This window comes from Suncus etruscus, chromosome X (assembly GCF_024139225.1).
Source record: "Suncus etruscus isolate mSunEtr1 chromosome X, mSunEtr1.pri.cur, whole genome shotgun sequence".
In the NCBI taxonomy this organism is placed as follows: Eukaryota; Metazoa; Chordata; class Mammalia; order Eulipotyphla; family Soricidae; genus Suncus; species Suncus etruscus.
This window is the reverse complement of record NC_064868.1, coordinates 17,404,061-17,429,569: the sequence shown is the minus strand read 5'-3', so window position 1 is coordinate 17,429,569 and position 25,509 is coordinate 17,404,061. Positions and strand designations below refer to the sequence as shown.

Sequence of the window (25,509 nt, the reverse complement as noted above, 5' to 3'; positions counted from 1 at the left end):
TAGAAGAACGGTGGTTCAAATCCCAGCATCCCATATGGTCCCCTGTGCCTGCCAGGGGCGATTTCTGAGCATAGAGTCAGGAGTAACTCCTGAGCGCTGCCGGGTGTGACCCAAAAAAAAAAACAAAAAAAAATTTTTTTTAACTCTGTGCCTATATTGACTATATATAAAGTAATTCTCTTGAATAGGAATCAAACAAACACAAATATTTTATAATTATATTTTATAATTGTTCATATTTCTGTTCACTTACTCAGTGCAAAACCTCGGCCTGTTTGGCTAAACACAAAGCTGATATTCTGGCAGGAATAAAAGAAAGACACACACGTAGCTCTTTGTCAACAGCTCTCAGTCTCTGTCTTTAGTTTTCTAGCAAACAGGCTTGAAAAGTTCATCTCACACAGGTATATAGTGGAAAATGGGAGCAATGTCAAAATAGCTTTGTTTGCCAGAATGGAGAACTACTTGGCAGTATACAACCAAAAACTATCCAAAGGTAGATCAGCAAATCTTAGCTTGAAACCACGATTTTGTCTCAGTTCAGTTATTTCCTCCTGCTCCTGTAAAGTCATGTTCTTTACACCAACTGATGCTGAGGTATAAGGGTCCCTAACCCTGTCAAGGCATTTAGTAGAGATTGAAGAGAAATAAAATGACAACTTCTCCTTGAGAGTTTTTAAATGTTTAACTATTATCTCACACAGTGCAGCAGTGTGCTCATCTTGCTTGGTGAGTGTGAACATTTCAAGATTGCTACTTTCCATGTGTTGATGCCAGCGTTGCACTTTGAACAGAATCCATTTATTTTATCTGTACTTATAAGCAAGTTTTCATTTCTGCCTTGCATTCGTGTGTTCAGTTGGTTCAGATGATTAAAAATATCTGCCAGGTATGCCAGCCTTGTACACCACTCATCACTTGCAAGCAGCTTTGTGTAATCTGACCTTTCATTTGTCAGAAACACTTTAAGTTCCTCCCACAGTTAATACACAGGAGCCAAGACCTTGCCACATGACAACCACCAGACCTCCGTATAAAACAGCAAGGTTTTATGCTTCACTCCTATCTCCTCACACAAAGCTCAAACATGCAACTTTTCTTTCTTTTTTTTTTCTTTTGGTTTTTGGGCCACACCCGGCAGTGCTCAGGGGCTACTCCTGGCTGTCTGCTCAGAAATAGCTCCTGGCAGGCACGGGGGACCATATGGGACACCGGGATTTGAACCAACCACCTTTGGTCCGATCCGGCTGCTTGCAAGGCAAAAGCCATTGTGCTATCTCTCCGGGCCCCAAACATGCAACTTTTCACGGATCGTGACTTTACAAAGTTTACCATGTGTACAACATCATCCAGCACAGGAACTAGGTCTGCTGGTGAAGTCTTGGCTACGAGGGCCTCACAGTGTAAAAAACAATGTGTAACAATCACATCTGGATTTCTTTCCTTCACTCTGCTTACAAAGCCTTTGATGTGCCCAACCATGGCTGCAGCTTCATCAGTGCAGACACTTGTGCAGTTTTTCCAATTACGTCCTCCTTGTTCAAGGTATTCTGATGTGATCCCAAAATTTTCTTCTCCTTTTGTTTTTTACTGGCAATGCCTTGCAAAAAAAAAAAAAAGTTTTCTCTAACCGCATCACCATCCACAAAATTCACATTGGCTAAGAGTTGAGCATGTCCACTGATATCAGTAGACTCTTCAAGTTGCAATGCAAATTTCTTACTAATACGGATCTTTTCCAAAACCACACGTTTGATGTCTGCAAACATGTCATTAATACGTCTAGAAATTGTGTTGTCTGAGAGAGGGACTTTAGCTATTTCCTTAGCTGCTTCAGGTCTGAGGATCTCCTCTACAATAGCTTTGCAGGCGAGAAGTATTAATGTCTCTGCCTCAGTGCGTGCTTTTTTTGACTTGGTGATAAGTTCAGCAATTTGATAGCTAGCTTTAAGAGCTCTTTCATTACCTTTGTGGTTTTTCTCATGAAAGCTGCCTGTTTCTCTGCATTTTCACGCAGGAGAAAAAAAAGTCCGCATTCTTGTTTTGAAGTGAAGAGTGTTTTCTTTGGAGATGGCGTTTAAGTTTACTTGGGACCATAGCACTGTTAAATAGCTTTTCACCACACACTACGCACAGTGGAGTTGGTTTCTTTGCATCTACGATGAAAGTAAATCCAAATGAAATATAGCTCTCACTATATTGCCTTGTGCCAGAGAATTTGCTTGAGCTGACCATCTTTACTTTCTTTTGATACCCCCTCATACTTGGGCTCTCATCTAACTCCGAATTTTGTTCAGAGTCCAGTTCTTTCCTTTTCAAAAACTTGTTCATCACTGCAGTATCTGCTCCTGTCTCACTGTCACTCAGTACTTACTGTGCTTGTCTCCTTCACCTAGGCACTGTCCATCACACTCAGCACTCTTCTGTTCATGTCTCCTCTAGATCCATCAGTCAGAGCTCTTCTGTGCTGCATCTGCAGCACTCCAGAGTCCAGATGTTCTTCTGCACATTGGTGATCTACTGCAATGTCTCCTCCTGTCAGTGTAACAGTGAACTGGAGCCATTTATAGTCAGTAACATGCATTTTGGCTCACAAGTAGACCAATGATTGGAATTTTTCCCAAGGCACACCAGATAATATCTCACGGCACACTAGCATGCCACGGCACAATGGTTGAAAGTGCAGTAGAGGGAAGAGGCTCCCCAATTATAGTCTGCAGATCAATTTACACTTCAAGATCTAGGCAGCTGAAAAAGCTCTAATAAGAATAAATCCAAATAGAAACCACCAAGGCACACTGACTAAAATACCAATAGCCTGGGGCTGGAGTGATAGCACAGCACAGCAGTAGGGTGTTTGCCTTGCAGGCAACTGATCCAGGACAGATGGTGGTTCGAATCCCAGCATCCCATATGGTCCCCTGTGCTTGCCAGGAGCAATTTCTGAGTGTAGAGCCAGGAATAACACTTGAGTGCTGCTGGGTATGACCCAAAAACCAAGAAAACAAAACAAAAAATAAAATAAAATACCAAGAGCCCAGGGGCCAGAGAGATAGCATGGAATTTGGGCATTTGCCTTGCATGCAGAAGGACGGTAGTTTGAATCCCGGCATCCCATATGGTCCCCTGAGCCTGCCAGGAGCGATTTCTGAGCGTAGAGCCAGGAGGAACTCCTGAGTGCTGCCGGATGTGATCCAAATAAACCAAAAAAAAAAAAAATACCAAGAGCCTAAGAGAGGGAGACTGTTAGATGACACTCAGCTATTTATTACTCAAAACAAAGGGATTCCCCTAATTTCCTCTTTCCTTTTCACCTAGCCCTTTGATATGTAAAAGCCCAACTGGATCTCACTCCACCCTCCCCCGCCTGGTTGAATTTGTACTGAAAGAATAAAGAAAGGCCAGTTTAGCTTGGCACACAGTGAGACTATGAGAGACTATGAGGGGAGAAGCCACTGACTCCATGACTCTTTCCTGACTAGCTTGATTTATTAATTCTTCACAGCTTCCCTTCCTCAGATCCATTTGGCCTGAGGTTGGAAATATGGCTTAGGAATTTATTTTACAGGAGACTGTTGTTAGTGAGAACCAATACAATGCCTATAGGGCACCCCCATGCAAATTACACCCTATCTTTGGAGCTGTACCTGCTGTATTAGGAGGGAATAATACAGGTGTCCAACACCTTGACTGAAATATGTAGACAAGAAGGATTCATCCAGCTAGGCTATATCATTCCAATCTTGGAGTGCAATATAAGCCTTCACTGATAACCTCCAAGGAAGTTCTTGCTCTGTAAAATACTGCAGGTGAGTGGAATAGTCACACAAAAAGGGCTAATGAAGTAAAGACAAGTATCAATGAAGTCAAAATCTGTACACATTGATGGTGTCAAATGACTTTATGTCAATATGACTGTTTAAAGTTGACGACCTGAACTTTGATTAGTAAATTTAAAGTCACAGGATATGGGACTGGAGTGGTGGAACAAGTGGTAGGGCTTTTGACTTGCACGTGGCCAACCTAGGAGGGACCCTGGCATTCCATATGGTCACCCAAGCCAGGAGTAATTTCTAAGCTCATAGCCAGGAGTAACCCCTGAGCGTCAGCAGGTGTGGCCCAAAAACAAAAACAAAGTAAAAGTCACAGGATGACTGAATGAATTAGAGAACTGAACCCAATCTCTACCTTCCAGAAACGTACTTGGATGGTCATGATAGACACTGACTCACAGCTAAGGGCTGCAGAGTAATCATTTTGGAAAATGGGATGATAAAATGGGTAGGACAGATGGAGTAATATTAGACAAAATAGATTTAAGTCTCAAAAGGCATGTACAGATAGAGATGGGGCGGGGTGGGCCTGAGCAATAGTACAGTAGAGAGGGCTTTTGCCTTGCATGTGGCCAACCTGATTTTGATCCCCTGCATCCCATATGGTCCCCTGAGCACCTTCAGGAGTGATTCCTCAGCACAGAACCAGGACTAATCCCAGAGAACCACTAAGTGTGACTCCTAAAAAAAGAGCTTGGCATAAAATCTCTAAGGATCTGCATATCAAGAAGACAGAATACTCATTTATATATGCACTGAATGCAGTAGAGCTGTGATAAGTCACAGATATAGGTGAATTAGTGGTGGGTGGTGGCAATTCAAGTGCTGTGGATCACAAAAGAGGTAAGATTTGTTCAGATCCTCCCACTTTCCTTCTTTCTTTGTTCACTGAGAACACTCAGTGTCACAGTTAATGAATTAGGAAGTTTAAAAAAAGTCAATTTTGAAGCTGGTGGGCATTTCAGGCGCTATATATTTTTCCATAAATGTAAAGATTTTATTTTTACCCCATTATCATCAGCATGCAACCACATCAAAGGATGCACAGAAGGTGAACTTCTCTGTAAAAAAAATCTCTCTTTTTTTGTTTTTGGACCACACTTGGTGGCACTCAGGGGTTACTCTGGGCTCTGAGCTCAGAAATCACTCCTGGAAGGCTCATGGGACCATATAGGATGCTGGAGATAGAACTCAGGTCAGCTGCATGCAAGGTAAATGCCCTATCTTCTGTGTTATTGTTCTGGATCCAAAACAATCTTTATTATATGACATAAACAGATTTAAAAGCCTCACACAGTGAAGACAAAGCTACAATACCTTTTATGGATAAAAGAACTTTATTGATCTGCAATGATCTAGTCAGGCAAGCCAGATGTCTCAGTGATGTTTTCAGAAAAGCTAAATTGGGTTTAGGAGATGAGAGGAGCACAGAGTTGATAGTTTTTTTTTTAAATAAACTTTCAATGTTTCAAGGCGATTGTTATACTGTTTATTTCTTCAGCATCTAGTAGGAGTTTGAGGTGGATACCAACTGCAAGGTCACAATTATCTCAGCTTTGCAATTCTGACTGCAGCAAATTTCAGGTCTCAAGTCAGCACAAAAGGGCTTATTAAGTAACGAGCACTTTTAAGTTAAAGTCTAATTATCAGCAGATCTTTATGAAAATAGACTAGAATGAAAATGTGTCTCTTCTCTGTATAAGCAGTTGAGAAACAAAAACAACATTGTCCAGATAATGTATTTGGCATGGATCAGAAGCTTAGGGGTGATAGTTAGGGTGAGGGAGAGAGGGGTTGGGGGCAGAGGTGAGATTGGCAGTAGAGGTGGTCATTGTAAAGGTGAGAACGTGTGAGAATGCATGATAGGTCTAAGAGTCAAAGGATGGTGAAGGTCCAAGGGTGCCAGAAGTGATAGTTGAACTGGAAGGGAAGGAAGGGGAATACATTGGGTTTTTAGTGAAGGGAAACATAGAATTTGGATAGAAAAAGTTCAGTAGGTGAGTGAAACCATGAACCTTTCAGCTTTATGTAGAGATGAACTAAAGGCACATCACTGGCAGCTGCAGGTCTGCTGTGGGGCTAATGTGGATGAGGTCCTGAGATCCAAGAGAGCAAGAAATGGCATAGGAAGATTGAACTTAGGTTCCATTAATACCACACACTATGACGTGCCAGGAAAGAGGATCCAGATCACATCCACTTGCTCCATCTGTCTCACAGAGGCACCAGTCAACCATCTGGCAGTTTGTGCTGAGCTTTGAGAAATCAAGTGGTGATCCCCCACTATATTCATATCCCATTTCAACCCAATTTGGATTCCCTCTTCTAATCAACATAGACACTGAGTTCATTTCTTTTTTTTTTTAATTTATTTAAACACCTTAATTACATACATGATTGTGTTTGGGTTTCTGAAACTGAGTTCATTTCTTACCTCCTATTTCTCCTTAATGGGGTTGTGGGGGACCTCATATAACAAAACCAGATGCCAGCTTCCAGTGATGAGATAGCACTGTGATAAGAAGGTGAATTTTGCTGAGTGGCACCGCCAACCACCAGAAAGGGAGCAGAGAGGATTACTGGAGCAGGGCCCAACCCTCACAGCCACAACCCTGCTCAGAAGCCTCAGGCAGAGTAGGTTTCCTACCATCACAATTCACTTTTCAAAAAAAAAACCTTGAAAGGATTCCTGCTGGTTTCAGCTGGGGGTCAAAGGCGCTCAGAGGTCATCTTGGGCCTTGCTGCTCCCAGCAGCCTGAGATTGGATTTCTTCAGCATTCCTACTAGCGGACTTGCCAATGAATACCGCCACAACATGTAGAAAAACCCACAATACAAGTGTGACAATGGGGAAACAACGCAGGCCAAAACCAGGCAATGAAAATAAAGATGGCAATTCTGATGACCCAAAAATGGCCAACCACCTAGTTAGTCTCTCAGATATGGAGTTTAGAGAAGAAATTTGGAGGATGTTCACAGAACTCAAAGAAAGTATAGAACAGGGGCTGGGTGGTGGCGCTAGAGGTAAGGTGCCTGCCTTGCCTGCGTTAACCTAGGACGGACCGCGGTTCGATCCCTCGGCGTCCCATATGGTCCCCCAAGCCAGGAGCGACTTCTGAGCGTATAGCCAGGAGTAACCCCTGAGCGTCAAATGGGTGTGGCCCAAAAACCAAAAAAAAAAAAAAAAAAAAAAGAAAATATAGAACAGAACACTAATAAGAATCAAGAGGATATAAAGATAGAAATCAGAAAACTCCAAACTGAAAAAACAGATCTGAAAAACTCAGTAGAGGAATTGAAAACCTCAATGGAAAGCTTCTCCAATAGGGTAACAGCAGCTGAAGATAGAATCAGTGAGCTGGAAGATGAGATGCATAACAACTCCATACAGCAGAAGAGATTGGGAAAAAGCCTTAAAGCAAATGATCAGACAATGGAAAAATTACTCAAAGAATGTGAACAGATGAAAATAGAAGTCTTTGATAAGCTCACAGAAACAACTTAAGAATCACTGGAGTCCCAGAGACCCAGGAAGAAAATCTCCAGGAAGAATCAACAGTCAAGAACATCATCACAGAGAAACTACCAGAGCTAAAGAATACATGCGAACAAATTCTGTATGCCCGAAGAGTATGAACAGGAAAAACACCCCGAGACACATCCTAGTCACAATGACAAATCCCACAGATAGAGAAAGAATACTGAAAGCAGCAAGATCAAAAAGGGAAATTACATTCAAGGGAGCATCCTTGAGATTTACAGCAGACCTGTCACAAGAAACACTCAAGACCAGAAGGCAGTGGTGGGACATAGTGACAAAACTCAATGAAATAAATGCTTCGCCTAGAATACTGCACCCAGCAAAACTCACTTTCAGGTCTGAAGGAAGTATACAAGAAACACTCAAGGCCAGAAGGCAGTGGTGGGATATAGTGACAAAACTCAATGAAATAAATGTTTCGCCTAGAATACTTCACCCAGCAAAACTCACTTTCAGGTTTGAAGGAAGTATACATAGCTTCACAGATAAACAACAGCTCAAAAACTTTGCAGACTCAAAATCAGCCTTAAAAGAAAAATGGAAAGATCTACTTTAAGACAAGACTGACCAACAGACACATCAAATTCGACACAAAGATGGCACTAAATCCCAGGACAATTCTTTCTCTCAATGTCAATGAACTAAATGCACCAGTTAAGAGACACAGAGTGGCTAAATGGATCAAAAAACTCAATCCAACCTTCTGCTGCCTACAAGAAACGCACCTGAATAGTTAGAACAAACATAGACTCAAAATCAAAGACTGGGGGCCGGTGAGGTGGCACTAGAGGTAAGAGCCAGCCAGGAAAGGACCACGGTTTAATCTCCCGGCGTCCCATATGGTCCCCCCAAGCCAGGGGCAATTTCTGAGCACCTAGCCAGGAATAACCCCTGAGCATCAAACGAGTGTGGCCCAAAAAACAAAAAAAAACAAAAAAAAAAATCAAAGGCTGGAGGAAAATCATCTAAGCAAACACCCATAAAAAAAGCTGGAGTGGCCATACTAATATCAGATGATGCAAACTTTATACTCAGAAAAGTTGTAAGGGACAAAGATGGACATTTTGTATTAATCAAGGGATATGTACAGCAGGAAGAAATCACTCTCCTAAACATATATGCACCAAATGAGAGGCCAGCAAAATATTTAATACAATTGTTGACACATATGAAAAAGGATATCAATAATAATACAACAATTGTGAGGAGACCTCAACACGTATTTGTCAACACTTGATAGGTCAACCAGACTGAAACCCACAAAAATATACTAGCCCTGAAAAGAGAAATGGAAGGAAGAGGCCTAGTAGATATATATAAGACACTCCACCCATAGAAACCTGGATACACATTAATGTACATGGGTCATTCTCCAGGATAGACTACATGCTGGCACATAAAACATACCTCCATAATATCAAGAGGATAGAAATTTTGCAGGCTACCTTCACTGACCACAAAGCTCTGAAATTATACATAAACTACAAAGGGACACAGAAGGAAAACTTTTACACTTGGAAATTAAACAGTCTAATATTGAACAACCAGTGGGTCTGAGATGAAATCAAAACTTTCCTGAAAACAAATGACAATAAAGAACAAACTATCAGAATCTATGGGACACAGCAAAAGCGGTACTAAGAGGAAAATTTATAGCTTTGCAAGCACACATCAGGAAGGAAGAAGGGATATACCTGACTAGCTTAATGACGCAGCTCATAGAATTAGAAAGTGCTCAACAAATGGAACCAGAAATAGGGAGACAGAAGGAAATAACAAAGCTGAGAGCAGAAATCAACGAAGTGGAAACCCAAAAACAATCCGAAAGATCAACAAAAGCAGAAGTTGCTTCTTCAAAAAAATAAAATAAACAAGATTGATAGACTATTGGCAAAACTCACAAAGAGAGAGAAACTTGATAACTCGTATTAGAAATGAAAAGGGGGAGATCACTACTGATATTGGAGAGATTCAAAGGGCAATCAGAAACTACTTTTAAAACTCTATGCTACTAAAAATGACAACCTGGAAGAAATGGATAAATTCTTGCCCATGCTAGCCTACCCTAAGATGGACCTCGGTTTGATCCCCCAGCGTCCCATATGGTCCCCCAAACCAGGAACAATTTCTGAGCACATAGCCAGGAGTAATCCCTTGAGCTTTACTGGGTGTGGCCCAAAAACCAAACAACAACAACAAGAACAACAAAACAACAACAAAGAAAACAATACCAAAAAATCAATGAAACTAGAGCCGGTTTTTCAAAAAAAAAAATAAATAAACAAGATAAATAAACCACTGGCAAGTCTCACAAAGAAAAAGTGGGAAAACACCAAATAAATCAGATCACAAAAGAAAGGGGGAGAGATTACAACAGAACCTCAAGAAATCTAAGACATCATGAGAGTTTACTAAGAACAACTGTACTCAGTTAAGTTAGAGAACACAGAAGAAATTGACAGGTTTCTTGGGAAAATATCATCTTCTGAAACTTAATAAGGCGATGTAGAAAGCCTAAACAGGTAAATCACGTCTAAGGAAATTTAAACAGTAATTAAGAATCGCCATAAGAACAAAAGTTCAGGACCAGATGGTTTTACAGGTGAATTCTATCAAATATTCAGAGAAGAATTACTGCCTTTGATCCTCAGACTCTTCAAAACATTGAAAAAACAGGAATCCTCCCTAATTCCTTTTTATGAGACTAACATTAACACTCATTCCCAAATCTGGCAAAGTCACCACGAAGAAAGAAAACTACAGCCCAATCTCACTAATGAACATGAATGTAAAAATCCTCAACAGAATCTTAGCAAACCGAATCCAACAATATATCAAAAATATTATACACCATGACCAAGTGGGTTTTATCCCAGGGATGCAAGGATGGTTTGACATATGCAAATCAATCAATATCTTACACCACATCAACAAAAAGAAAGATGAAAAGCACACGATCATATCAATCGATGCAGAGAAGGCATTTGACAAAATCCAACACCCATTCATGATAAAAAAAAAAACACTCAGCAAAAAAATAAGGGTTGGAGGGATTGTCACAGCTTTCTATAACAAGCCCACAGCCAACGTTATCCTCAATGGTGAGAAACTGAAAGCAAGGCTGTACACGGTCTCCACTCTTATTCAACATAGTTTGAATAAGCAGAAGCAATCAGACAAGAGAAGGAAATCAAAGGAATCCAAATAGGGAAAGAGGAACATTTAAATTTAAGAGATAGTTTAATATCTCTTTTTGCAGATGATATGATATACATCGAAAACCCTAAAGAGTCCACAGCAAGACTCCTAGAAACAATAAACCAATACAGCAAATGGCTGTCTACAAAGTCAATAAACAAAAGACAGTAGCATTCCTCTATACAAATAATAAAGCAGAGGATAAAGAGATTAAGGAATTTATCTCATTTAATATAGTATCTAAAAATATCAGGTACCTAGGTATCAACATAACAAAAGAAGTGAAAGACTTATACCATGAAAATTTCAAAAACAATTCAGAAATAATTTGAAGAGGACCTAAGGAATTGGAAGAACATCCCATGCTCATTGGTAGGTAGAATCAACATAATCAAAGTGTCTAGCTTACCTAAATTACTATACAGATTCAATGCAATCTCTATCCAAATTCAGACATCATTTTTTGAGTGGGAAGGGGGGTCACACCTGGCAGTGCTCAGAGATTACTCCTGGCTCTGTGCTCAGAAGTCGCTCCTGACAGGCACAGGGGACCATATGGGATGCCAGGATTCAAACCACAATCTGTTCGAATCAGCTGCATGCAAGGCCTTACCACTGTGCTATCTCTCCAGCCCCACAGACATAATTTTTAAAGACTTAGAAAAATCAATTATAAAAATTGTATGGGACCATAAGAAACCCAGGTTAGCCAAATACATACTGAAAACAAAAAACTGGGTGACATTTCTTTTCTTTTTTTTTTTTTTTGGGGGGGGAGTGGCATTTCTTTACATAGCCTGAAGCTTTACTATAAAGCCATAGTGATGAAAACGACATGGTATTAGAACAAAGACAGAATCTCAGAACAATGGGTCAGAATAGAATATCCAACAACACATCCCCAAATATATAGTCAACTAATATTTGACAAAGGTGCCAAGAATCTGAAATAGAATAAAGACAGTCTTTTTGATAAATGGTGTGAGAACAACCTGTAAGAAACTAAAGATTGATTCATACCTCACACCTTACACAAAAGTCAACTCAAAATGGATTAAAGACCTTGAAATCAGACCCAAATCTATAAAGCTCATTGAGGAAAAAATAGGCAGAACACTTCAAGACTTATACATCAAAAAAGTCTTTGATGATATAATGCCAACGGCAAGAGTTATAGCATCAAATCTAAATAAATGAGACTACATCAAATTAAAAAGTTTCTGCATGGAGAAAGAAACACTGATTAAAACTAAAAGACAGCTAACAGAATGGGAAAAATTGCACTTAACACATCAGATAAAGGGTTAATATCTAGGATATACAGAGCACTCAGAAAGGTTAGCTCCAAAAAATCTAATAAAGCCATAGAAAAATGGGGAGAAGAAATGAATAGACACTTCTTTGAGAAAGATCAACAAATGACCAATAGACTTCTGTAAACATGCTTACCATCATTCATTATTAGGGAAATCCAAATCAAGACAACAATGAGGTACCATCTTACTCCAGTGAGGATGGCACACATAAAAAATAATGTGACCAATTTCTTTTGGAGGGAATGTGGTAAGAAAGGAACTCTCATCCACTGCTGATGGGAATGCTGCCTGGTCCAACCTTTTTGGAAAGCAGTATAAAGGGTGCTTAGTAAACTCAGAATTGAGCTGCCATATGACCCAGCTATCACACTCCTGGGTATCTATCCCTATGTATGCAATCCACTATTTATTGCAGCACTCAGCACAATAGCTAAAATTTGGAATCAACCTCGATGTCCAACAACATATGAGTGGATCATGAAGATGTGGTACTTATATACAATGGAATACTACATAACACTTAGAAAGGATACAATTATGGATTTTGCAGCAACATGGATGGACCTAGAAAACATTATATTAAATGAAATAAGCCAGAAGAAGAAGGATAAATACAGAATAATAGCTCTAATATGAGGTATTTAAAATATATACTATATATTCATAGAATACTTCATGAAGAAACACCACAGTCTAAATGGTAGAAACTCCGAATACCACAGGGGTCAGGATAAAGCAAGGGGAAGTGATCAAATCAAGCGGAAGAGGGGAAACACAAAGCCTCGACTATCTTTTTTTTTTTTTTTTTTTTTTTTTTTTTGGTTTTTGGGCCACACCCGGCGGTGCTCAGGCGTTACTTCTGGCTGTCTTCTCAGAAATAGCTCCTGGCAGGCACAGGGGACCATATGGGACACCGGGATTCGAACCAACCACCTTTGGTCCTGGATCAGCTGCTTGCAAGGCAAATGCCGCTGTGCTATCTCTCCGGGCCCTCGACTATCTTTTATACCCAAAGAAATCAGCAACAAGGGAAACAGCGGTTCATTCAACCTCTCACAACAAAGGTCTATATTAATTTTCTAATGTATTGATCCACAGAACCAGGTGCAGAATATGAGAGGAAGCTAGGGACTCCCGCTGCAGCTGCAGTAATTACTAACAATATGTTTTAATCCCTTAATTTTATTAGGTATAAAATAACCTTTTAGCTTCTTTGTTTACAGTGGTTACTGGAAAAATAGGGTGGACACCCTAATTTTGCAACTCAGTGCTCAATCATACTAGATACGAGATACAGTACACATCATGACAATGTATTGATAAAATACTCCCATTTTCCCATTTTCTTTTGTTTATGTCTTCTATTTGAACCCAAAGTATAGGACCATTGAAACATGCGCACTGCAGACTTCTGTTAACAGCTTCCACTCATTAATACATTTTTGCAAATTACAATTATTCCATCTCTTTTCTTTATTATTATTATTTCTTCTTCTTCTTCTTCTTCTTCTTCTTCTTCTTCTTCTTCTTCTTCTTCTTCTTCTTCTTCTTCTTCTTCTTCTTCTTCTTCTTCTTCTTCTTCTTCTTCTTCTTCTTCTTCTTCTTCTTCTTCTTCTTCTTCTTCTTCTTCAATACAATCTATATTACATAAAGCCCACGCTGTCAGTTTCATTTTTAGGAAAGGAACCTTGATTCATAAGACATGGCAGATAATACTACACAGGGAAAACACCTTTTATAGTCCTCGTCACCGCATTGCGTAGCACTACAGACATGAAAACTAGGCTTATCCTAAAATGCTTCAGCCACGATCTAACCCTGAAAGCTTCATTTAGCAAAGATCACCCGTCATTGATGAAGTGCCTAGAAACGGGAAAACCTCCCAACCTTGAGGCACCGGCCCAATTTCTTTTTTTTTCTTTTTTCTTTTCCCTCTTCTTTCACTTATTTTTTCTTTTTTTTTTACCTCTTATCTTTTTTCCTTTTCTTTTCTCCTAATTTATAAGTTAGTTATCTATTTACTTTTCTTAAATTATTTATTAAGCACTCAGACCCATCCTATGAGGGTCAGGCCTCCAATAACAACTTATGAATAGATATCTAATGCCTGTCTATATGTGGACCTGAGTTTGTATACAATGAACTCCTCCTTGTCAGCCAAACCGATATTTTAGACAAATCATGCCTACAGTGTATATAATCCCTCTTATATATTATCCCTCCCCCCTTCAGAACTCCCTCTGTCCTACCATCCCCTCAATCCTTATTCGTTATCCCTCTCTAATTAATCCTCTTTACCCTCAGCTCTTAACTCAGCAGGTACCAAGTCCGATGTCCTGCCCCATCCTGCCCCAATAAGCCAACACTCAGCTCCCAAAGTGAGAGAACACCCTCTCGGTCCCAAATCTAGTGCCCTGGCAAGAATTTACAACTACTAAGCCTGCTGACTCATTTTATGTGGCCCCTCTTTTTTACTCCCCCCACAAATGTGGACTGTTGCATGCTACCAGATTCAGCTCCAGAAGGACCCCCAGTCCAAGACTATGCTGTAGGATGAAAAAGTGCCCTGGACCTCCTCTCCACAAGATATCTCAAAAGATTTAATGGGATGTCTATATTTTCCTTGTATGTTCAATACCTGCTTAGTGTGTTTATTTTTAAAGAAAAAGGTAGCCTCCTCCATCCTTTTTTAATTGTTAATTTCTTATTTTATTATTTTTTAATTTTATCTTTTTCATTTATATATATATATATTTGTTAATTTCACTTGTTTTGGTTCTTCTTGATATGAACTTCTATAAGATTAAATCCTGCTTGGAATAAAAGCTCAGGCCAAAAACAGGGTAGAGAATGTAAAGCCTGTCATTCTTACCCCCAAAGGCACCAACAATGGAATATGACACTGTTCCCTTTTGCATAGGCATAATAATAAAAGGGGAAATCTTATGTATAGAAACAAACTTTTTGTTGTTGTTTTGTTTTTTGCTTTTGGTCACACCCGGCAGCGCTCAGGGGTTACTTCTGGCTCTCTGCTCAGAAATTGCTCCTGGCAGGCTCGGGGAACCATATGGGATGCCGGAATTCGAACCACTATCCTTCTGCATGCAAGGCAAACGCCTTACCTCTATGCTATCTCTCTGGCCCATATAGAAACATATTCTTTTTTTCTTTGTCCCCTAATTTACAATACAGACCAGGCAAAGGGCCTGGGTTGAGGTGTATATGGGGTGCATTTACTGTAACTCCTCTTTCTATGAAACAAACTCTTATCTAATAGAGATAAGAGCCCTTACATTTTATAATACAGGGACACTTCCCACCCTGAACAAGTTTCATGGGGACCCAACTTCATATGATAGGACAGCAATCCTAACAGCTCCCTACAACAGCACCAGGAACCAAATCTCCCCTAGGAAATCCCTAATACCGCTCTAGCACCAAGTTGCGACAGGTTGATACCACAACCTGACAATGAAGAAACAGTAAAAAACTTGATTCAAGAAAGGTTGCCCTATCGTCTCACTTAACGATAAGATGAAATCAGAAGACACACCATCCTTTGATCTGTGCAAAAAACTAAGATCACTAATTACAGAAGATGGACTATGACAACCACGACTGGGCAGAAGCTTTCCTGGGACCAATAAGAAAAATCTTAGACTATGCTTCAGCCTAAGATTTGTACAAAAACCAAGATTTATAATCCCAGAATTCTGACTTCGATAACTGTGACTGAGCAGAACTTCTGGTGCCATATGGAAAGACTCTATCCTAGGCTTTGACCTAGGATATGTACAAAAACCAAGATAACTAATTACAGAAGACTGACTACAAGAAGCATGAAGGAACAGATCTTCTAGAATCATAACAAAAGACATGCTAGACGTTGTCCTATGACCCACTGAAATTACAAGATCTTTAATACAAAGGACTGAGTTTGTCATCCACAACTGAGCAGAAAGTTTCCTGGCACCATAAAAAGACCTTGGGTTTGAGAATGAGTGTGTATGGAGCTCATAGTTGCTCCCACGACAGTATGCTTTTGGGGGGGGGGCACACCTGGTGACACTCAGGGGTTACTCCTGGCTATGCGCTCAGAGATCATTCCTGGCTTGAGGGACCATATGAGTCCCCAGGGGATTGAACCGTGGTCTGTCCTAGGCTAGCGTGAGCAAGGCAGATGCCTTACCCCTTGCGCCACTGCTCCTGCCACACCATGACAGTATGCTTTAAGGGTGGAGAAACTCTGTACCTCCTAGGCCAAGGGAATTACCTCTAACTTCCCCAATACTCATTGTGCCTATGCAAAACAAAACAAAAACAACCACACCAGACCTTCTCCCCCCCTTGTCTTTCTTGTGGTTGTGGTTTTAGGGATGCTTCTTTTTGTTGCTGCTGCTGCTGTGTTTTTTTTTTTTTGTCATTGCCTGTTTTGTTTCATTTTTTTAAATCTCTTTTTGTTTTTGTTTTTTCCCTTTTCTTCTTCTGAGATGATATTTATAGCTTCTAGACGGATCCCCCAGTGTTTTTTATTTCTCTTCTTTCTTTTTTTTTTTTCTTTTTCCAACAGAACCATAGAACTTGAATCATCTTGTTCTCCCTCATAACTTGAGGGGGGAAATAGATGGTACCAGGAACAACCAGACATCTGAACGTTGAGTGGAAATAAAAAAATGATCAGACTTAAGCACCAGACCCAAAGCCAACAATACCAGAATTGATACCCAATATACAGCAAGCTATACACAAAGGAGTCCTTTCACACTAGCAGTTTAAGGGACAAAGGGGGGAAGTATGGGGAGCATGCTGAGTTGGAGGGAGGACAACACTGGTGGTAGGAATGGCCCTAATTCTTTGTCACTATGTACCTTAAATATTACTGTGGAAGACTTGTAACTCAATTTGACCAAAAAAAAAATTTTTTTTAAAAAGGTGAATTTTGGAGCCATTCCAAATTTCAGTGTGCTTTGTTCTAGTTCCTCTTGAATACCTGGACTCTTTATATTAACCTTAACTTCAAAAGGGGGTACAGGCTGGTAAAACCATCATAACTTCTGCTATGGGGTTTGGGTAAATTTCAGAGAGTCAGAGAAAAACCATAGCTTCTCTGATTTTTTTCAGTTCTAAATTAAATCAGAGTAGTTAAATTAGATTAGTCACTCATTCTTCCTCACCACTCATTTTTTTGCTGCAACAGAACATTAATAAGAATTTTTTAAAAAGCATGTTCTATTTTCAGCTCAACTGGGGATTTGTACTTCCCCTATCTCCCATTGTTCTCATTTTATAAGGGAGAGACAAATGGGTCTCCAGAGAATCATCTCTTCTCAATAACTAGTGTGGTTTCAGAAGCAACAATTGGGCATATCTCTAAAAGCACCTTATTCATTTCCCTTCTGAACCAAATTTATTTATTTATTATTTATTTTTGCATTTTTTCTTTATTTAAACATCTTGATTACAAATATGATTGTGATTAGGTTTCAGTCATGTAAAGAACACCCCTTTCACCAGTGCAACATTCCTACCACCAATGTCCCAAATCTCCCTCCATCCCACCCCACCCCTACCTGTACTCTAAACAGGCTTTCCAGTTCCCTCATTAATTCACATGATTATGGTAGTTCTCCGTGTAGTTATTTCTATAACTGTACTCACCACTCTTTGTGGTGAGCTTCATGAAGTGAGCTGGAAGTTCCAGCCCTCCTTTCATCTGAACCAAATTTAAATCTCCAGAGAGATGAATTTTAAGCTTACAATTATGACCTCAAAACCTGTGTTCTTTTACCACTTGAACTGTTAAGAAATTAATTTAGGGGCCCGGAGAGATAGCACAGCGGCGCTTGCCTTGCAAGCAGCCAATCCAGGACCAAAGGTGGTTGGTTCGAATCCTGGTGTCCCATATGGTCCCCCGTGCCTGCCAGGAGCTATTTCTGAGCAGACAGCCAGGAGTAACCCCTGAGCATCACCGGGTGTGGCCCAAAAACCAAAAAAAAAAAGAAAAAGAAAAAGAAATTAATTTATTTTTATTACTTTCAACACAGTGGTCTACAAATTATTCACAATCCAGTTGTTTCTGGCATGCAGTGTTCCAACACCAGTCCCACTGTGACCTCTTCAACAATGTCCCCAGTTTCCCTCCCACACCCAGGAATGGCCCTTTGGCAGACACAGAATAATTGTTTTTTTGTTTTTGTTTTGGATTTTGGGTCACACCCAGCAGCACTCAGGGGTTACTCCTGGCTCCAGGCTCAGAAATCGCTCCTGGCAGGCTCGGGGGACCATATGAGATGCTAGGATTCGAACCAATGAAAGGCAAACGCTCTACCTCCATGCTCTCTCTCCGGCCCCAATAATTGGTTTTATATTGCATGATACAACTAAATGGTAGTGGAATTATTGAAAAGTGCCTCAGTTAACGGAAATTTATGAAAATTGTTATATTGCACAATGGGGACTTTAAAATCATTGTTTAAATGACCAGTATTTGCTACTAGTTGAACTGTTTATGTTTTTGTTTCTTTTTGTTGAGCTTAGTCAACTGGCTTCTAGGGTCCTTTCCCATCTAATTTGCTGTGTTTCTACTCGGTTGCAAGATTGAGGAGTTTGAAGGTGTCACTCCAGGGACTCCAGGATCTGTGGAGTTGGGCTGCTGAGCTGACATGGTGGTGATAGTGGAGATTGGCTGTGTTGCTGGGATTTCTGGGCAAACAGGGTGGGGGTATTTGGGGGGATACACACAATGATGCTTAAGGGTTACTTCTGGCTCTCTGCTCAGGGATCATTCCTGGCAGGCTCAGGGGACTCTATGGGATGCCAAGGATCAAATTGAAGTCAGCTGTGTACTATGCAAATACCCTACTCACTGTACAATCTCTCTGGCCCTAAAAGAACATATTTTGTACTTTTTTCCTTTGCTAACACCACGTTATACTCTAAAAATTACATTTTTGATATTAGAAAAGGACAGATCATTCACTGATTCTTTATAACTTCTCCATAAACTAAAACAAGGAACTGGAGAGATTTTAGACTATGGAATTGAAGCCATCATGCTGAAGATTTTTAATATTGATGAGCACACAGTTTTCTAATTCATTTATATTAGGTTGTGGAAAGGAGTTCTCTTACCTACCATAATTTTCCACTTTGAAGACCTGAGTTTAATTCCCCCGAATCATGTAGTCCCCTTTCCATATGCCCTGCATTACCAGGAGCTACCTCAGAGCATTGCAGGGTGTAACCCCTGAACCAATATACGGTGTAGCATAAAAATATGAATGCTCCCCATTAGAAGTTGAGTTTCAGTTGAGTAAACCACTTCCTGGCTCCTGAGGAAACATTAAATAGGAAAACTCAGATTTCAGAAAAAAAAATACACCTGTTTTAAGCAATGGAAAATAATGGTTCCGACTTTGTTTAGGACACAAGGGCCAGACTGTTATCTTTGCTCCAAAGTATTTTTCATTTTTTGGTTTTTGGGTCACACCCGGCAGCACTCAGGGGTTACTCCTGGCTCTACGCTCAGAAATCGCTCCTGGCAGGTTCGGGGGACCATATGGGATCCCAGGATTCGAACCACTGACCTTCTGCATGCAAGGCAAATGCTTTACCTCCATGCTATCTCTCTGGCCCCACTCCAAAGTATTTTAATGCTGATCACAAGATGGCAGGTATGAAAATTAAAGCATATTCAAATCGCAGTGCAGAAGTTTCTCCATCGGCTGCCAAGTAGAATTTCATTCCCTCCTCATTGAGCATTGCTGGCAGCCCATGTTTATTTGTTTGTTTGTTTGTTTGTTTGTTTTTTTGGTTTTTGGGCCACACCCGGCGGTGCTCAGGGGTTACTCCTGGCTGTTTGCTCAGAAATAGCTCCTGGCAGGTTGGGGGACCACATGGGACACCGGGATTCGAACCAAGCACCTTTGGTCCTGGATCGGCTGCTTGCAAGGCAAACGCCGCTGTGCTATCTCTCCGGGCCCCAGCCCATGTTTTTTCACTATACTTTTGAGGGTTAATGCCAACCCTCTCTTGGGCACTGGGTGCTTTGTGTCATATGTTCAATGAAAGCTGCATTGAGGCTTCACACAAACCTCATTGAATCTGTTCAAGACATAAAACTCTTTTTCCTGTGCTCTGTTCTCTGTCCTTTGTGTCATTTTCTTTCGACTAATGAATCAGGCATAGCCAGAGGAAATATTTAAAACACTGGAGTATACGTGTTGCATGTGGAACCCCAAGATCTAGCCAGAGAACTGCACTGTCCTTCAAGTACTGCTGGGCTGAAGCAGCAACATTTGTGGTCCAACTATGACTGAGCGTGGGTCCCTGAGGAAAGCTTAGAAGACCTAACATAAAAGATTCCAACCACCAAACTAAACTGGCCCATATTTTCCCATGTGAAAAAATATATTAGTCAGGGCTTACAGTGTTGAAAGAATGGAAACCTATTTTGTTTGATTGTTTTCAGTTTATTTGTCAATGATTTATATTATTTTAGATATTGTAATTACTTTATTTAAACACCATGGCTACAGGGTTGTTCATAATATAGTTGTTTCCCCTTACAATTACAAAATTGTTTATGATTGAGTTTAAGTCATACAATGTCCAACATCTTTCCCCAGGGCACATTTCCCACCATTACAGTCCCCAATTTCCCTCCTCCCCTCCTCCCCTCCTCCTGCCCTCCCCCCTGCCTGCCTCTGGGGAAAACATTCTCTCTCTCTCTCACTCTCTCTCTCTCACTCTCTCTCTCTCACTCTCTCTCACTCTCTCTCTCTCTCCCCCTCTCTCTCTCCCTCTCTCTCTCTCTCTCTCTCACACACACACACACACACGCACACACTCTCTCTTTTTAGTTCTCTTCTTTTTTCTTTTAAGACACTGTGGTTTTTACTGAAGGGGCATCAATACCCATCTCTTTGTCTCCTTTTAGCATCCAGTTCTTGTCCAGAGGGATCATTCCCAACTCTCATTGTCATAGTAGTTTCTTCTCTGCTCTAACTGCTCTTCCCCCTTTTTTGTGGCAAGCTTCCTACCATGGACCAGTCCTCCTGTCCCTTGTTGTTTGTTTTTAACATACTTTTACAGAAGGGAATGGTATTATGCTTGTTTTCCAGACATGCAGTGGAAAATGCAGAACAGGATGCACTGAAAATGTGCCACAGAGGGGATGTGAAAGGGAAGAGAAAGGTCACTGGGCTGGAATTTGTCTTTGGTAGGTGATTAGCTTTGTCTCCTCTTCACTCTTTACTTTGGGGTTTGAACAAAATAATCCGTGAACAAGGTTTTATGATTGTGAGTGTGTAAGCAAAACTATGGGAAGAAGCTTTGGGCCCCTTTTGTAATGAGTTCCTGGATATCGTTTAATGTGCTGCTTTCTTCCAGAGCAGAACCTGGGCCAGATAGACGGTGTGCTCAACTGTGAGTGCTCATGGGGTCACTTATCTTTCCTCGAATCAGGAACCAAGGTCAAAACTATGTTTTATGCAGAAGGGAACTGGAAACATAGTGCTGATGTCAGCATATTCCCAGGATGCTTCTGGTCCATTGGGAATGTGCTAACGTTGGTAAGAAAGGCCTGGTGCTTTTGATTCATATCACACAAATCCTACCCAAATAGATAATGTGGGACCCAGAATCAGGAGACTCTGGGGATAAACTACTGAGACTAAGCCATGCAGTGGGCAAGATGGACACCCCAATATTTATGTAGTGCAGCCTGTGTTGGCAACACTTTGGTGTAGTAGACCTTTGCCTCGAGACCTCTCCCCCTGCTAGCAGAAGATGGAACTTAGGATAAGAAAAAGTAAATCTCCCTTTAATTTCAGGTGTCACCTCTGATGGTTGGGTCAATTTTGGAGGATGGTGAGATTACATAACTTTAAGAATCCATTCATTTCTTTTAGTTTCGTCAGTTAAAGATCATAAAGTTGTTCACAATAACATCTCATATTTTGAATTACTGAAGAGTTGTAATTACTCCCCCTTTATCTTTGATCCAGTTTATTTGACCATTACCTTTATTTGTTCTCATGAGTCTAGCTAAAAGTGTATCTATCTTGTTTGTTGGTTCAAAGAACAAACTTCTGGTATCATTAACTCTTTGTATTGCTTACTTGATTTCTAAGTTTTTGGTTTCTGCTCTCATTTTCACTGTTTCCCTCCTTTTACTACCTTTTTGGATTTGTTTCCTATGCTTTTATAGATTTTTTTTGTGATGTCTGCTTAATTTGTTGATTGGGCTTTTTCTTTTTTCTTAATGTAGGCCTATAGTGCTATGACTTTCCCCCATAATACAGCCTTTTCTGTTTCCCACAGATTCTGACAGCTTTTATCTTCATTGTCATTAGTTGTAAGGACTCCTTTTATTTCTTTCTTGATTTCCTCTTTGTTGGACTTGCTGGTTAGTAGTATTCTGTTCAGAATCCACACGTTAAGAAAATTTTCCTTTTTGTATTTTCTTTTTGTAGTTAATTTGTACTTCTATGGCATTATGATCAGTAGAAATTATACAATTTCTTTTTTTTTTTTTTTTGGTTTTTGGGTCACACCCGGTGGTGCTCAGGGGTTACTCCTGGCTGTCTGCTCAGAAATAGCTCCTGGCAGGCACGGGGGACCATATGGGACACCGGGATTCGAACCAACCACCTTTGGTCCTGGATTGGCTGCTTGCAAGGCAAATGCCGCTGTGCTATCTCTCCGGGCCCAGAAATTATACAATTTCTACATATTATAAATTTATATATATTTGAGCTATGACCTAATAATCTATTTTGGAGAATATTACATGGGCACTAGAGAACAATGCATAATCTTTTTTATCAATAATAGATGTAGATTTTAATATTTTTCTTTTTAATATTTTCAATCATACTAAGGAAAGTTATTTCTTCCATGAAGTCAGTTAATAACACCTTTGCTTATTTACGATTTTAAATAATATACATGTCTAACTTTAGAAATGGTTGTAGCTTATGTTCAAATATAAATGCTACCCATAAATTCAATTAAAAACATACACATTCAGATCTTTTAAGAAAATAATTTTTTTTTTTAGAAAATAAAAGTTTTAAAGTCACAAGATCACAGTTTCAAAATCACTATGAAACAAGAAAAAGAGCTTATGTTACCAGAAACAATCTCTAGTTAGAGTTGAGTATTATCAAAGTTACGTAGTATAGTGCCAACTCAGGAACAGACTATTCAACTCTTATCCAAACTACTTATCAGATCAGGTAAATTAGGTCAAAATAGTTCAATATAATTAACCCTCACTATATGAGCCTATTTTAATTTCCCGAGTTAAAAAAAAGATATTATTAAGTGTCACAGATTGTTAGTTCCTCATTATATTTCCCTTCTACACTAGTAAAAGAAATATTTTATAGAAAAGAAAATTTTATTTATCATTGAGCCATCATGTTTTGTTAATAATTAGTAAATGCTGCCAGATGATATGACCATTTTATTTCCTAAATGCACTTCTCTTTTTTCAAGACCTAAATAACTATCAGTGAAGTTTAATAATAAGATACAATCTAATACCTACACTAACTTAAACTTTGGTGACAGTAATGTAGATGGATCTTCAAACCTTTGATTTGGGAGAATTTATGTAAGATAAAAAAAAAAAACAATAATTTAGAAGTTCTAAGTCTCCAAAGGAGATTTTCAAACGTCTGTATAGAAATGTGTTTTTTTTTTGGGGGGGGGGAATTTGGGTCACACCCGACAGCGCTCAGGGATTACTCCTGGCTTCACGCTCAAAAATTGCTCCTGGCAAACTCGGGGGACCATATGGGATGCTGGGATTTGAACTGATGACCTTCTGCATGAAAGGCAAATGCCTTACCTCCATGTTATCTCTCCAGCCCCTAGAAGATGCATCTTCCGGAGCGAGAGAGATAGCATGGAGGTAAGGCGTTTGCCTTGCATGCAGAAAGATGGTGGTTTGAATCCTGGCATCCCATATGGTCCCCTGAGCCTGCCAGGAGTGATTTCTGAGTGCAGAGCCAGGAGTAATCCCTGAGCGCTGCTGGGTGTGACCTCAAAACAAAAACAAAACAAAACAAAAAAAATGCATCTTCCATGTCCACATCCTGTTGCAATTTCTGTAACTTTTTTCTTCCAGTTGCTTTCCTTTGCCTGCAACAGGGGCATGGATAAGATAGATATTGCACTACTTATTTGATATTCTCAACTTTATGTAGTTCTTTATTTTTCTTCAATCTGTTCATTATAAATTTAGCTTGCCGTTTCTGCTTAATCTCTTCCACTCTCTTCATTGCATCAATCATTTTATTCCATAGCTCTCCTGGGTACTTAATAGGCTTGTTTTTTCATTTTTCAAATTCGAATGAATTACTCACTGTAAGCTCTTTATCAGTTGTTTTCTGGAAGGCTTTTGTCCATCTCACTTTGCGAGGATTGAACTTTCTCTTAAAATTTTTATGACACTTGGATTTACAGAATCTGAACACCTTGCAATTATACCGAACAAACATTATGCTGTGGCCGGGGCAGATAGGCCCCGAACAGAAGTAACATTTTTTGATCCTCATATTATGTCCATGCGGGACTGTCCAGCACAATGCCGAACATGCTCATCACAATGTGTATTCTTGTTCTTAGGGATGAAAATCCCTACATATGTCCAACAATCCCGTCAGGTTGATCTGTCTAGTAGTGGAAGTGGAGTGTTGAAGTCCTCCACTACTATTGTGGTTCTGTCAATGTGTTTTTTTAGGTTTGTCAGCAAAAGATGGCCGAATTTTGCTGAGCCTTCATTGAATGCATAAATGTTGATGATAGTATTGCTTGATCTACGTTCCCTTAAACAAAAAGTGTCTATTGCTATCTTTAGTTACCCTCTTTATATTAAAACTGTTTAGTCTTATATATGTACAGTTAGGTTGTATCTTATTTTACACAAAACAAAGATCACCCCTGGTTTCTTTGGATCTGTTTGTTTACAACTTGGTTTCAACCAAAACAAAGATTGTTTTATATATAAACCTGGGCTGGACAGGCTGAGAATAGCCTGAGCTATCAACCCTTACTATGTCCTTACTGCCCCCCCCTGGGGGGGGTAGTCTCTGTACTCAATAAAAACAGTTTTGACAGTCAGATTACAGGAAATATGAGGTAGAAGATTGCCAGACTATACGTGCTTCACTTTCAGCCTGGTTTGGATTATTTCACGAGCGACCCTGATTCAGACTGGGGTTGGAGATATGGCACATTGGGTGATTTTAAAATATACGAAGAAGTGTAAAATAAAATTCCTATGGATTGTGAGATCATCCCAGGTGTCATAATTCTAACCCCCATGCAGATGGCTCTGAAAAAGCAGGGTAGTGATGAAGGATTAATAAATCAACCCAGTCAGGAAAGAATCACAGCATCAGTGGCTTTTCACTTCATGGTATCTCTGAGTGCACCAAATCAGAAATGCTCTTTCTTTATTAACCCATTCCCAATTCATGAGGAGGGGGAAGGTAAAGAGAATAAAGTATTTATCCAGGTGGGCTTTTACATATCAAAGAAAAGAAAGATGGAAGGAACCACCTTTGTTTTGAGTTCATAGCTGGATGTCAGCTTACAGAAGGGAGAGGTA

General features: G+C 39.9%; 2 pseudogenes; both read right to left on the bottom strand.

Moving 5' to 3' along the window:
• Window positions 1–2,392: 2,392 nt before the first annotated feature.
• LOC125999415 (probable ribosome biogenesis protein RLP24) lies at window positions 2,393–24,454 on the bottom strand (annotated as a pseudogene).
• Window positions 15,056–15,177, bottom strand: LOC125999882 (uncharacterized; annotated as a pseudogene).
• Window positions 24,455–25,509: the final 1,055 nt, after the last annotated feature.